General features: G+C 38.7%; 1 protein-coding gene across 1 annotated transcript in view; it reads left to right on the plus strand.

The window, feature by feature from the left end:
• rad52 (RAD52 homolog, DNA repair protein) overlaps positions 1-16,432 on the plus strand; it is a 120,500-nt gene that overhangs the window by 73,053 nt on the left and 31,015 nt on the right. The gene's annotated exons all lie outside the window — the stretch shown is intronic.

The raw sequence follows: 16,432 nt of genomic DNA on the forward strand, positions 1-16,432 counted from the left end.
CGAGAATCACATCTCTGCACGGTGAAAAAGCTTCGCAAGAACACCCAATCGTGACATTCACATACATGTTGTGAGAGTTCCTCTGTTCACGCAGTAAAGTGCTCTCACTGGATCAAAGATATCGCACATTAACACTGTAGCCATATAATATAATATAATATAATATAATATAATATAATATAATATAATATATAAAATAAAATATAACATAATATAATATAAAATATAATACAATATAATATAATATATAAAATAAAATATAATATAATATAATATAATATAATATAAAATATAATACAATATAATATAATATATAAAATATAATATAATATAATATAATATAATATATAAAATATAATATAATATAATATAATATAAAATATAATACAATATAATATATAAAATAAAATATAATATAATATAAAATATAATACAATATAATATAATATATAAAATATAATATAATATATAAAATAAAATATAATATAATATAATATATAAAATATAATATAATATAAAATATGAAATATTTTTCGACATACTATACTATGACTTTTTTTTCAACGTACTATACCATTACTTTTTAAAATTTTCGACACATTATAATATTACTTTTTTATTATTTTTCGACATACTGTACTATGATTTTTTTTTTTTACTTTTTTCGACATGCTATACTATGACTTTTTTTTTTTTGACATACTATACTATGACTTTTTTTTTTTTTTTTGACATACTATACTATGACTTTTTTCAGCAGAATGTACTATGACTTTTTTTCAACATACATTTGATTTTTTTTCCAACATGCTATACTTTGACTTTTTTTTTTTTTTAACTTTTTTCGACATACAGAAAACCAGAAATTGTAATAAATTTTACTGAATTGTTACAAAATAAATATAATATCTGATATATTCACCTTCCCTCTGTGTGCTTCAACATCTCCTTAGCAGCTGATGGACGTTACCGCTGGCATCACAGTGCGCATGGTGGATACTATATAAAGCGTCTTGAGATAACTTCTGTTGTGATTTGACGCTATACAAAAATTAATTGAATTTAATTGAATTGAATCACGACCAGTTGAGGAAACCGTCACCATTCAGTCCAGCAAACATCCCAGGAAGACAACCTGTCTGTTCCTGCTACAGACACGATGCCGACTCTCCAAAGACCCAGAGCTGAGAGTGGCTCTTGGAAAACAGCTAAAGTTCCCTGATCACATCATACGACGTCACTGATGCTGCATCCTAGATCTTGCAACCTAATATGACGTATCATTTCTAATATAATATAGTTTGAATAAATGAAGTGCAAATAATAAACTATGACTTTTTCAATTATTTCAACATATTATACTGTGACTTTGTTTCGACATACTATACTATGACTTTTTTATTTTTTCAGACATATTATACTATGACTTTTTTTTACTTTTTTGACATACTGTACTATGAATTTTTCATTTTTCGACATATTATACTGTGAAGTTTTTTAGACTTACTATACTATCACTTTTTGTTTGTATGTTGAAAAAAGTTTTAAAAAAGTCATAGCATAGTATGTCGGAAAAAGTAAAAAAAAAAAGTCATAGTATAGTATGTCGATAAGTTTAAAAAAAGTAATCGTAAAGTATGTCGAGAAAAGTCATAGTATATTGTGTCAAAACAATAAAAAAAAAGTCATAGTATAGTACGTCGAAAAAAGTAAAAAAAAAAGTCATAGTATGTCGAAAAAAGTAATCGTACAGTATGTCGAAATTTTGAAAAAAAAGTCATATTATAGCATGTCGAAAAAAGTCATAGTATAGCGTGTCGAAAAAAAGGTCATAGGTTAGTATGTCGAAAAAAGTTTAAAAAAAGTCATAGTATAGTATGTCGAAAAAAGTCATGCTGTTATGATTTTGTTTTAGTTTTTTCGACGTACTATACTATGACTTTTTATGACCTTGTTTTGACATACTACTCTAGGACTTTTTTTTAGACATGCTATAATACAATTTTTTTCAACATTCTATACTGTGACGTTTTTTTCCGACATTATTACTTTTTTTTTGTTTTTTTGATATACTATAGTTTGACTTTTTTTTGTCGACATACTATAATATGACAATCTTTATACATACTATACTGTGATTTTTGTCGACATTGTATAATATGATTTTTTTTAAAAACTTTTTTATGACTTTTTTTGCAAAATACTATACCATGAAGTTTTTTCGACATACTTTATTATGATTTGCCTTCCTCTGGTTCTCCAGCTGCTCCTCCAGCGTTTTCTGGAGGACGGAGACACAAAAAAACAACATTACAGACACACAATCATTCAAATATAAACATCATGTCATTTGACTGTTGTAGTTTCCAGCTGTGTACAGACCGTTGTCTTCTTCAGGTCCACCTCTCCTCACCTTGATGTTCTCGTCTCCATTCGTTCTGCTCCTCCTCCCCAACACCTCCTGTGTTTTCTCTGAGAACCAACAAAGAAGTCAAATTATCTCCTTAAACAGGTTTTAGTTTCAGCTGCAGGTATTCTGACGTTCGGGACACCAGAGATAATGATATTCTTGGGAAGTGTAAATCACACTGAATGATGTCTGTGTGTCCATGTCTAATACAGACCATATCCTATGATTTCATGAATTTTCAAGAAGTTCATAACGAAGCTAAAGAGGCCACTGATTTAATATTTTGTACGCTTGCAATATTCAACAACATTAAACACAACGTTGGTAATGCTAAAATGATCCTACCTCAGAGCTTCAGCACAGATCTGTCTGTATCATGTTCCTCTTCTTCCTAGATGTCATCCATTGAGGCTGCACATCTAACAGTGCGTAACAAATGACACCTGTCATAAAGCTGCAGTTGGTAACTTTGGCATTTGCACGATTCCACGCACCCGAGGGAAATTCAGAGCAAAGCAGCGTCTAAAGCAGATGTCAATCACTGCTTGCACAGCTCTGAACTCAAACTGTCAAACTAGGCAGCACTGATCATATATGAATCAAGATTCTGTTACTGCATTGCCTATTTCTCGCCTCGTATGTTTTCAGAAACATATTTTAGTGTACCGTTTAGCTGCAAAATGAGAAAGTTAAGTCAAGTTGATACACCCGCCGAGTGTGAAGTCGATCGGATGAAGGGTTCTCGAGATATGCGAAGGAGGAAATACCCACAGACGTACAGATATTCCTTAGTTTACGGTCATGTGGAAAATCACAGTCTTCTATCGAGGGAAACTTTGTTTGACAGTGAGAGCACAGAAGTGGCTGTCAAACGAACGGTGTAATGTGGGTGACTGATTGTCGTGTGATAAGAGCATTTGCCAAAATGCAATGAAGAGCAGCATCTTTGCGGTTTCTATCAATAATTCTAGTAATCAGTTAAAAACACTGATGCTACAGTTTGATGGCTAGGAAACAAAGTTAAAGATAGCATCACTTTTATAATGTAATAATTATTAACATGTAAGCAGTACTGTAATTCTTCACCACATTTTACCCCAAAACATTTAAATATTAGGCTATATACAGACGTAGGCAAAGTTGTTGGTAACGTTCCGTTAAAGAGAGAAAAACCAACAATGGTCACTGAAATAACTTGAAACTGACAAAAGTAATAATAAATAAAAATTCACTGAAAATTAACTAATGAAAATCAGATATTGTTTTTGAATTGTGGTTCAGCAGAATCATTTAAAAAAACAAACTAATGAAACTGGCCTAGACAAAAATGATGGTAACATTAACTTAATATTTTGTTGCACAACCTTTTGAGGCAATCACTGCAATCAAGTGATTTCTGTAACTCTCAATGAGACTTCTGCACCTGTCCACAGGTATGTTGGCCCACTCCTCGTGAGCAAACTGCTCCAGCTGTCTCAGGTTTGAAGGGTGCCTTCTCCAGACTGCATGTTTCAGCTCCTTCCACAGATGTTCAATAGGATTTAGATCAGGGCTCATAGAAGGCCACTTCAGAACAGTCCAATGTTTAGTTCTTAGCCATTCTTGGGTGTTTTTAGCTGTGTTTTGGGTCATTATCCTGTTTGAGGACCCATGACCTGCAACTGAGACCAAGCTTTCTGACACTGGGCAGCACATTTCGCTCCAGAATGCCTTGATAGTCTTGAGATTTCATTGCACCCTGCACAGATTCAAGACACCCTGTGCCAGATGCAACAAAGCAGCCCCATAACATAACCGAGCCTCCTCCATGTTTCACATTAGGTACAGTGTTCTTTTCTTTGGATGCTTCATCTCTTCGTCTGTGAACATAGAGCTGATGTGACTTGCCAAAAAGCTCCAGTTTTGTCTCATCTGTCCAAAGGACATTCTCCCAGAAGCTTTGTGGCTTGTCAATATGCATTTTGGAAAATTCCAGTCTCGCTTTTTTATGATTTGGTGTCCTCCTGGGTCGTCTTCCATTAAGTCCACTTTGGCTCAAACAGTGACGGATGGTGCGATCTGACACTGATGTACCTTGACCTTGGAGTTCACCTCTAATCTCTTTGGAAGTTGTTCTGGGCTCTTTGGTTACCATTCGTATTATCCGTCTCTTCAATTTGTCATCAATGTTCCTCTTGCGGCTGTGATAGGTAGAATATTATATGAGGAAAGCTGATCAGCTATAAATAACTTCGAGTAATAAGGGCAATTGTGGTGACATAAAAGATTAATTAATTGTGAAATGGGTCATAAAAACATTATTTTGGTTAAAACCTCTCTAAATGTCATAATATGTCCTATCTCCCTGTCCATCTGTGATCTACCTGTTGGGCCTGTTCGGAGATTGATTAGTAGTACCTGCTGAGGCCTGAAGGGGAAGCTCGCGACTGCGGTGCCTCATTCTCATGAGACTGAAAGAGAGGAGGCATCGTGTCAAGAGTCTCAATACAAATATTTCCCTATTCAGGTATAGAAATAAGTATTTCATTTTCAAAGCTGTCAGATGTGTTTATTAAGTTGTTGAGTTGTGTTTTATTGATATGATGACCTAGTTTAGAGTGTTTTGTGTGTTTTGTTGACATTGTTCGAGCACTGGTTCAAGCTAGTTAGCTGTGTTTGATCCTGCCGCTTTGATAGCGCCACAGGATGGCGGTGCGGCGCGACTCGTCGTGTGTGTGTGTGTGTGTGAAGACAGTATGGGCCGGTGAAGTGTATGTGTGTGTTTGGGGGTAAAGATGATGTATTTGTGTTAATTATAAAGTGATTGTTTAGGACAGAGGGAACTTAGAGTAATTTGTGTCATGTAGGATATTTTTGTTTAATTCCTTTTGCTGAGATAATTAATGTTTGTTGATTTATGTCCCTGTTGATATTGTTTGTGGAAATTAAAGATTCTCATGAGACTGAAAGAGAGTAGGCATCGTGTCAAGAGTCTCAATACAAATATTTCCCTATTCAGGGCACAACATCTTGGAGGCACCGCTGGGAAGAATGTGACGAGGGTAAGCTGTTCCAGATAGACGTCCCCGATCATCATTCAACTCATCACATCTACAGCCGAGGTGGAGGAGAGCGTGTGGTGGTTCGACAACTGCGCAGAGAGACTTGCATGCAACCTGAGGTCAACCGCTGGTGCCCGGAGAGCTGCGTCGTCTATTCTGCAAAGGAAAAGTTCCGCTTCACACTGACACTGTCCCACGGCCAGAGACTGAAATGGATTCGTCGGAGCGAGAGGATTTGAAACTCGAAGTTGGTGGTGCACTGTACACATTGACAAGAGATGATTTGATTGAAGTTTGTGATTTTCTACACATTGCTGGGTCAAAATTTGAAATAGTGTCAGGCAAAAGTCGCTCCTCTCTTATCGTACATGTCACAAGGCACATAGAAAGAGAAGAGTTAAGTGAGCTTGAAGATGAGGGTATGGTAGAGCTACTGACTTTAAAAGACAAGATAGATGAGTTGCAACAGGCTGCCCAAAATAGTGCAGTAGAACAGAAAAACTCAGATGCAAAACAGACAGATTCTGTGCAGGAGCAGATTATTCAGCCTCCAGAAGGAGAGCGGTTACAAAAAGAGATAGAGTCACTGCAATTAGCATTAGCTTTGTCACTTCAGGAGAAAGCAAACCTAAACAATAAAAATCAAAAGTCAGCGAGTGAAAACAGTAACAGCGCTAAAGGAGACCATGTACCTGCTCAACAGACCTCCCAACCCCGCCTGTCACTACAGTGGGGCAGAGAATTTAAAATATCAGGCCAGATAGGTGAGCCAGGTCAAAAGGACAAACTTACCTTCTCCAGTCTAGCACACCAGATTGAGCAAGGCATCAATAAGGGATTTCCTGAAATAGAAGTAGTTGATGCAGTGATTAGAGCAATAGCACCAAGTTTACAACTACGCAGTTACCTTGAGGGAAAGAGTAATCTTAACTTACCTACCTTAAGGAGGATTCTTAGGTCCCATTACCAAGAAAAAGGTGCAACAGAACTGTACAAACAGTTAACCTCAGAGGTTCAGAGTAGCAAGGAAACCCCACAAAATTTCCTTATCCGAGCCCTAGATTTGAGACAGAAAATCCTGTTTGCATCGCAAGAAGCAGAATCTGGTTTAAGATATGATCCTGTCCTCGTACAGAGCATGTTTCTTCATACCGTTCTGACAGGCCTGCAAAATGATAGCATTAGAAGTGACCTCCAGCCTTACCTGCAACAAACAACGACAAGTGATGAGCTGCTTCTTGAAAAACTTAACATTGCTTGTGCAAATGAAGCAGAACGACAAAATAAAAAGAAACTACTAAGCCAGCAGCGACCAACAACTGTGCACTCAGTTCAGTCTGACCCACCTGTGGATAAAGGGAGGAAAAATCCAAGCTCAGAACAAACCAGCAAAACCCAGCCTGATGTACTGAATGAATTGAAAGAATTGCGCTCTGACATGGCATTACTGAAAAATATTGGTGCTGAAGTTGCACAAATCAGAGAGTCAATTCGACAGCATAGTCCAGCACAGACACAGCATGTGGCTGCACAGGAATACCTTCCCCCTCCTCAGTTCCAGTATCCACCACAAAGCGTCTGGCCTCCCCCAGGACCAGGACGAAGAGGAGAAACAGCACAATATCAACAGAGGTTTGCACCACAGCCACATTATCGTGCTCCAAATCGTGCACGCCTGAGAAAATGCATTGGCTGCCAGCAGAGTGAAAGTGAATATTGCACTCATTGCTACAGATGCGGCAGTGATGAACACTTCCTCGCAGGTTGCAAAGTGAGAGGAACCAGACAAGACAAAGATGGGCCTTTAAACGAAAGAGGGTTACCCCCACGGGACTAGGAGTAACCAGCAACAGTATAACGTCCCAACAGCACTGTTCCCACTGTGGTCTCTCTGGGAAAGACAAAAGCTTAAGAAAGTGTGCATCATGTAAAAAAGACATTTACTGTTCAAAAGCCTGTCAAGTTGAACACTGGCCAAAACATAAGAAACGATGCAACAAGCCCACTAACTCACCAGTAAATCAGTGCTCTCACACAAAGACAAATGCCACCAAAACAAAGAAAGAGGACAGTCATTCCCGCCTTGTTGCTCTTGTAGGGAAACGATGTATAGTTGACTGCTATATACAAGGCCGTAAAACTAGAGCATTGTGGGATACAGGTTCTCAAGTCTGCATTGTTGATGAGAAGTGGAAACGGAGACATTTGCCACATGAAAAGTTAAAGGATATCTCTGAGTTACTGGATGCACCTGATGATTTGAAAATAACAGCCGCAAACGGACAGAGCATGCCTTATAAAGGTTTCATTGAAGTCACTTTTGGATTAGCTGCTGATGGAGCTGACCCTCAAGAGCTTATTGTCCCCATGCTGGTTATGAGAGGTGGAAGACTTCCACAGCCCATCTTAGGCTTTAATGTCATTGAGCAAATGATAAAAGCCAGCACCACAGAACAACTGGATACAACAAGAAGAGAGCAACTTAATGAGACATTAACAACTGCTTTCCCCAGTCTTGAGAGCGACAATGTCACTGCCTTCATTGATCTTGTGACTACTGAACAATCATGTGACTATGTTGTGAAAACGGCAAAAGAGAAAGTTATCGTGCCCAAACACACCTCTGTTCAGATTGACTGTAAGGTGCAGACACGGCCACTAAAAAAAGACACCACACTTCTCTTTGAACCTGACATAAATCCTCAGTGGACTGAAGGCCTTGAGTTTTGTGAGACATTGGTAAAGCTAAGAAGTGGTGTTTCAACTTACATTGTTCTTGATGTGCAAAATCCAACTGACCATGATATTGAACTGTCAGGAAAAACTGTTATTGGTACATTACAGCATGTCCAGGCTGTGTATCCAGCGACTGTTTTAGAGAAACCCGATCATTGCCCTCAAGTGTCAGTCAGTCAAGTAAATGCACAAAGTGAGCAAGCTAATGACATTTCGTGGGATCCACCGATTAACCTAAGCCATCTGAATGAACCTGAAAAAGAAGTTGTACAGGACATGCTGCGTGAAGAATGCTCCTCTTTTTCCAAGTCGGACAATGACATCGGATGTGTTGAAAAGTTAAAGTTGAGCATATCATTGAAAGACATGGATCCTGTTGCACGCACTTACCTGTCAGTGCCAAAGCCGCTCTACAAAGAAATGAAAGACTATCTGCACAATCTTATTGCTCAGGGATGGGTAAAGAAATCCAACTCACCTTATGCATCGCCTGTTGTCTGTGTAAGAAAAAAAGATGGAAGCCTGCGTCTTTGCATAGATTACAGGGAACTGAACAAAAAGACTCACCCTGACAGACAACCGATCCCTCGAGTGCAGGACATCCTTGACAGTCTTGGTGGCAACTCATGGTTTTCGTTGCTCGACCAAGGAAAAGCCTACCATCAAGGGTTTATGGATGAAAACAGCAGACCTTTAACTGCATTTGTGACTCCATGGGGCCTTTATGAATGGATAAGGATTCCATTTGGGCTAATGAACGCACCTGCAGCCTTTCAACGCTGCATGGAGGAGTGTCTGGAAGAAGTGAGAGATAATATCTGCGTCCCCTACCTGGATGATACTCTTGTTTACAGCCAGTCATTTGATGATCATGTTAACCATGTCAGAAAAGTACTCCAGCTGCTGAGAAAATACGGCATCAAGCTAAAACCCAGCAAATGTGAATTGTTTAAACATGAAGTCCGTTATCTGGGAAGAATTGTTTCAGACGAAGGAAGCAAAGTTGATCCAGCAGACACCATCGCTGTGAGAGCTTTGAAAGACAAAAGACCAAGCAATGTTGGAGAGCTAAGATCTGTCATGGGCTTATTAAGCTATTACAGGCAATACATAAAAGACTTTTCCCGTATCGCAGGACCACTTTACAACCTGTTGAAAGGGACAACAAAAGACAACAATGTGCCACAAAAGAAAACAAACTCGAGACAAGTTAAAGGGGAAAACAAAGGAGTGCCGTCACACACACCAATTGTGTGGAATGAAGGACATCAACGCATATTGGAGCGGCTAATAGACTGCTTGGTAGAGCCACCAGTTCTCGGGTTCCCAGACTTTTCAAAGCCATTTGTCCTCCACACAGATGCCTCAAATCAAGGCCTTGGTGCAGTCCTCTACCAAGAACAGGATAATAAACTCCGTGTCATAGCCTATGGTTCGCGAACTCTGACTGCTGCTGAAAGAAATTATCATCTCCACTCAGGAAAATTGGAATTTCTCGCATTAAAGTGGGCAGTCACAGAAAAATTCAGAGATTACTTGTATTATGCTCCAACTTTCACAGTGTTTACTGATAACAATCCCCTTACATATGTCCTGTCCAGTGCCAAGCTGAACGCAACAGGATGCAGATGGGTGGCAGAGCTTGCAGACTTCCATTTCACTATTCGATATCGCCCAGGTAAAGAAAATGTGGATGCAGATAGCCTGTCAAGAATGCCTTTAAATATTGACATGATGATGGAACAATGTACTGAAGAGTTGACATCAGACTGTGTAGCAGCGACAACCCAAGCCGTCGAGACTCAAGACTCCAGCTCATCATGGGTCTGTCCAGCAGTTAACTCTCTCCAATGTACAGAAAGTGAAGAGACACACAAACCATTCTCAGCCGATGAGATAAGACAAGCACAACAAGATGACAAAAATATAGGTCCTATAATGCAGTGTGTATTGAGCGACAACAAACCATCAGTACATGAACTAAGAAACTTCAGTATGCAAAGCAAGTGTTTACTGCGCAGCTGGGAGAGACTTCATTTTGATGAAGATGGAATTCTTCGCAGGAAGACAACAAACAAAACACAGCTTGTATTACCTGAGAAGTATAAAGCCACTGTTCTGAAAGAGTTACATGATGAAATGGGCCATCAAGGCATCGATCGAACAACATCACTGATCAGAGATAGATTCTTCTGGCCTTACATGCAGAAAGAAATTGAACATTATGTTGCCAGGACATGTAGTTGTCTGAAACAAAAGACACCAAGCAAAGAAACACGAGCACCCATGACCAGTATTGTAACCACACAGCCATTTGAACTGGTGTCGATCGATTTCCTCCACTTGGACAAATGTAAGGGTGGCTACGAGTACATATTGGTAATTGTTGATCACTTCACTCGTTTTGCACAGGCTTACCCCACCACATCCAAGTCTGCAAAAACAGTTGCTGACCGAATATTCAACGACTATGCTCTAAAGTTTGGACTGCCGAAGCGGATACACCATGATCAAGGTGGCGAGTTTGAGAACCAGCTCTTTTCCCAGCTGAAAAAGAACTGTGGTGTTCTAGGATCGCGAACTACACCTTATCACCCGCAAGGAAATGGACAAGTTGAACGCTTTAACAGAACATTACTACAAATGCTCAAAACACTGACTGAAAAACAGAAGACAAACTGGAAAGATACTCTGAACAAGTTAATCTATGCATATAACTGCACAAGATGTGATGTCACAGGTTTCTCCCCTTTTTACCTCCTTTTCGGAAGGTCCCCAAGGTTACCTATCGACCTACTGTTTGGACTCACTTCTGAGACAGGAAAGGTAGACCATCGAACATACATGGAGAAATGGAAGCGAGAAATGCAGGAAGCATATGACATCGTCAGAGAAAATGCAAAGAAGTCAACAGAGAGAAGTAAAAGACATTATGATGGAAAAGTGAGAAGCTCAGTGCTGCACCCCGGTGATCGTGTCCTTGTAAGGAATCTGACACCCAGAGGAGGCACTGGAAAGCTTCGCAATCATTGGGAAGAGAACATTCATGTTGTGGTACGCCAGGTTGGAGAAGACATCCCAGTCTATGAAGTGAAGCCTGAGCAGGGAAGAGGAAGATCAAGAACCCTGCATCGCAACCTGTTGCTACAATGTGATCACTTGCCCTTGGAAATCCAGCCAAAAGCAGCATCCAAGCAAAACAAAAGGATAACAAAGACAACCACAGGAAACACAGAACAGGACGAAGAAAATGATGAAGATGAATGTCTAATCTACTACAGACCAGCAACAGAGTCTCAGATACCTATGGTAGAAAGAACCATTGAGCATGCAGACATACAAAATGACCAAGAGCAATCAGTGTTAAGTGACGACGGACAAGTGTTTGAACAAGGTCACATAATAGACACAGATGAGTTTGAGGTACAGCAGGAAGATGTACTGCCAGAACACGATGATCAGAGTGAAGATGAACAACCAGATGAAGGAGCACAGGATGAGATTCAGGAACTCCTGCATCCAGATTCAGATGGAGATGTCATAGAACAGAGACATGACCTGTTAAGGAGAGAAAGACGAGCTCCTAAGATCTTCACCTATGACCAATTAGGAACCCCTACATGTTACAGTGCAACCCATGCAAATGACATGCATTACCAGTATCAGCCGATAGTATACAGGGCAGTTCAGCCAGTACCAATGTGGACAAGCCCACATCAGGTTTACCAACCTTTATTTATGCAGAGATATTAGGCATAAGAAAGATTTAAGCTGTTGAGTACAGTAAGAGATTGTTTAACAGAAAAGCTCTCTAGATTTAGTTGGGTCATGTATACAGTACATCCAGTACTTTGTTATAAGTAAAGTTGTCACTGTAGTAATCTCCCTTTAAGATGTAGTTAAGAAAACAGGAACATAGGTTGAGAACCATAACTCCACAACAGTAATGATGTCGGGACGACATCTAATTTTGCAGGGGAGTGTGTGATAGGTAGAATATTATATGAGGAAAGCTGATCAGCTATAAATAACTTCGAGTAATAAGGGCAATTGTGGTGACATAAAAGATTAATTAATTGTGAAATGGGTCATAAAAACATTATTTTGGTTAAAACCTCTCTAAATGTCATAATATGTCCTATCTCCCTGTCCATCTGTGATCTACCTGTTGGGCCTGTTCGGAGATTGATTAGTAGTACCTGCTGAGGCCTGAAGGGGAAGCTCGCGACTGCGGTGCCTCATTCTCATGAGACTGAAAGAGAGGAGGCATCGTGTCAAGAGTCTCAATACAAATATTTCCCTATTCAGGTATAGAAATAAGTATTTCATTTTCAAAGCTGTCAGATGTGTTTATTAAGTTGTTGAGTTGTGTTTTATTGATATGATGACCTAGTTTAGAGTGTTTTGTGTGTTTTGTTGACATTGTTCGAGCACTGGTTCAAGCTAGTTAGCTGTGTTTGATCCTGCCGCTTTGATAGCGCCACAGGATGGCGGTGCGGCGCGACTCGTCGTGTGTGTGTGTGTGTGTGAAGACAGTATGGGCCGGTGAAGTGTATGTGTGTGTTTGGGGGTAAAGATGATGTATTTGTGTTAATTATAAAGTGATTGTTTAGGACAGAGGGAACTTAGAGTAATTTGTGTCATGTAGGATATTTTTGTTTAATTCCTTTTGCTGAGATAATTAATGTTTGTTGATTTATGTCCCTGTTGATATTGTTTGTGGAAATTAAAGATTCTCATGAGACTGAAAGAGAGGAGGCATCGTGTCAAGAGTCTCAATACAAATATTTCCCTATTCAGGGCACAACACGGCCACGTCCAGGGAGGTTGGCTACAGTCCCATGGACCTTAAACTTCTGAATAATATGTGCAGCTGTAGTCACAGGAACATCAAGCTGCTTGGAGATGGTCTTATAGCCTTTACCTTTAACATGAAGGTCTATAATGTTCTTTCTGATCTCCTGAGACAACTCTCTCCTTAGCTTTCTGTGGTCCATGTTCAGTGTGGTACACACCATGATACCAAACAGCACAGTGACTACTTTTCACCCTTTAAATAGGCAGACTGACTGATTACAAGTTTGAAGACACCTGTGATGCTAATTACAGGACACACCTTAGTTTAACATGTCCCTATGGTCACATTATTTTACATCTTTTCTAGGGGTACCATCATTTTTGTCCTGGCCAGTTTCATTAGTTTGTTTTTTAAAATGATTCTGTTGAACCACAATTCAAAAACAATATCTGATTTTCATTAGTTCATTTTCAGTAAATTTTTATTTATTATTACTTTTGTCAGTTTCAAGTTATTTCAGTGACCATTGTGGGTTTTTCTCTCTTTAACGGAACGTTACCAACAACTTTGCCTACGTCTGTAGTTATAGCCGTGGCAGGCCATTTTACATAATGATTAATTTAATGTTTCTAACTTTATATATAAATTATATTGCTAATAGTACTTCCGTTCTTTGACTTAACTAACCGGGCACAGCGGTATTACTAATAATCTGAGTACTTCTTATTCCACTGATTATTACTGATACATCCTTTATATTGAATTAAAGCTGAAGGAGGTGAGATTGGAGCAAATATGATTTAATAAAGTTATTTTCATTTTTTAACGGTCGCTATATCTTGACAGTAGTACATGAAACAGGCAAACTGAGAGAAATCATGTTCCTCGGTGTCCTCCGGTGCTCCTAACGGCATCTGCAAGATTTCACAGACCGGAGGAAAACAAGCAGTCAGAGCTGATCTGAGGTCTGCTGTCCAGCTGCCGTCTATGAGAGCCGGCTGTCAATCACTCTGAACTCCAAACAAACGGTGAAACTAGGCAGCGCTGATCAAATATGAATCAATATTCTGTTACGTTAATGCCTATTTCTTAGTGACGTTACGTGCTTAGTCGAGGCTTCGTTGCATGTGTCGAGTAATCCAGGAAGTTTTCCGCGATGTGCGTATCGAGGCTTGTATCGTTTTAGACCGATGACGTCATTGATGACGTCCGAGGCCTCGCTGCCCGGCCGTACCGCTGACTGGTTCAGGAAGTGGTTCAGATCTGCACTGGTTAAACCACAGAACACTAATATCACCCCTCCTAACATTATTATATTATATTACACTACAATACAATTATTGACCAAAGGATTGGTTTACACACTTAAGATGCATTACTCATAAAACAATTAGTTTATTATACATGTATGATATATACTCATAATACACTTACCATAACATAGACATTATCTTATATATTATATAGATATAAATGGATTACATGGTAATATATTTTGTTTCATTGTTTATAGTCATTCCGAACAGCCTTTACTGGCTTACCTTTAGGGCTCTAAATACAGAATCTCAACAACAGTATAACAGTATAACAGTCTAACAGTCTAACAGTCTAACAGTCTAGCAGTCTAACAGTCTAACAGTCTAACAGTCTAACAGTATAACAGTATAACAGTCTAACAGTATAACAGTCTAACAGTATAACAGTCTAACAGTCTAACAGTCTAGCAGTCTAGCAGTCTGACAGTCTGACAGTCTGACAGTATAACAGTCTAACAGTCTAACAGTATAACAGTCTAACAGTATAACAGTCTAGCAGTCTAGCAGTCTGACAGTCTGACAGTCTGACAGTATAACAGTCTAACAGTATAACAGTATAACAGTCTAACAGTCTAACAGTATAACAGTCTAACAGTCTAACAGTATAACAATATAACAATATAACAGTCTAACAGTCTAACAGTCTAGCAGTCTAACAGTCTAACAGTATAACAGTCTAACAGTCTAACAGTATAACAGTCTAACAGTATAACAGTATAACAGTCTAACAGTATAACAGTATAACAGTCTAACAGTATAACAGTCTAACAGTCTAACAGTATAACAGTCTAACAGTCTAACAGTCTAACAGTCTAACAGTATAACAGTCTAACAGTCTAGCAGTATAGCAGTCTAGCAGTCTAGCAGTCTAACAGTATAACAGTCTAACAGTCTAGCAGTCTAACAGTCTAACAGTCTAACAGTCTAGCAGTCTAACAGTCTAACAGTCTAACAGTCTAACAGTCTAACAGTATAACAGTCTAACAGTATAACAGTATAACAGTCTAACAGTCTAGCAGTCTAGCAGTCTAACAATATAACAATATAACAGTCTAGCAGTCTAGCAGTCTAACAGTCTAACAGTCTAACAGTCTAACAGTATAACAGTATAACAGTCTAACAGTCTAGCAGTCTAGCAGTCTAGCAGTCTAACAGTATAACAGTATAGCAGTCTAGCAGTCTAGCAGTCTAACAGTCTAACAGTCTAACAGTCTAACAGTATAACAGTATAACAGTATAACAGTCTAGCAGTCTAGCAGTCTAACAGTATAACAGTCTAACAGTCTAACAGTATAACAGTATAACAGTCTAGCAGTCTAGCAGTCTAGCAGTCTAGCAGTCTAACAGTCTAACAGTCTAACAGTATAACAGTCTAACAGTATAACAGTATAGCAGTCTAGCAGTCTAGCAGTCTAACAGTATAACAGTCTAACAGTCTAACAGTCTAACATAACAGTATAACAGTATAACAGTATAACAGTATAACAGTATAACAGTCTAACAGTATAACAGTATAACAGTCTAACAGTATAACAGTATAACAGTATAACAGTCTAACAGTCTAACAGTATAACAGTCTAACAGTCTAACAGTATAACAGTCTAACAGTCTAACAGTATAACAGTATAACAGTATAACAGTCTAACAGTCTAACAGTCTAACAGTATAACAGTATAACAGTCTAACAGTCTAACAGTATAACAGTCTAACAGTCTAACAGTATAACAGTCTAACAGTATAACAGTATAACAGTCTAACAGTCTAACAGTATAACAGTCTAACAGTCTAACAGTATAACAGTCTAACAGTCTAACAGTATAACAGTCTAACAGTATAACAGTCTAACAGTATAACAGTCTAACAGTCTAACAGTATAACAGTATAACAGTATAACAGTCTAACAGTATAACAGTCTAACAGTATAACAGTCTAACAGTCTAGCAGTCTAGCAGTCTAGCAGTCTAGCAGTCTAGCAGTCTAATAGTCTAACAGTATAACAGTATAACAGTATAACAGTATAGCAGTCTAGCAGTCTAGCAGTCTAACAGTCTAACAGTCTAACAGTCTAACAGTATAGCAGTATAGCAGTCTAGCAGTCTAGCAGTCTAACAGTATAACAGTATAACAGTCT

Source organism: Sebastes fasciatus, chromosome 4 (assembly GCF_043250625.1).
Source record: "Sebastes fasciatus isolate fSebFas1 chromosome 4, fSebFas1.pri, whole genome shotgun sequence".
In the NCBI taxonomy this organism is placed as follows: domain Eukaryota; kingdom Metazoa; phylum Chordata; class Actinopteri; order Perciformes; family Sebastidae; genus Sebastes; species Sebastes fasciatus.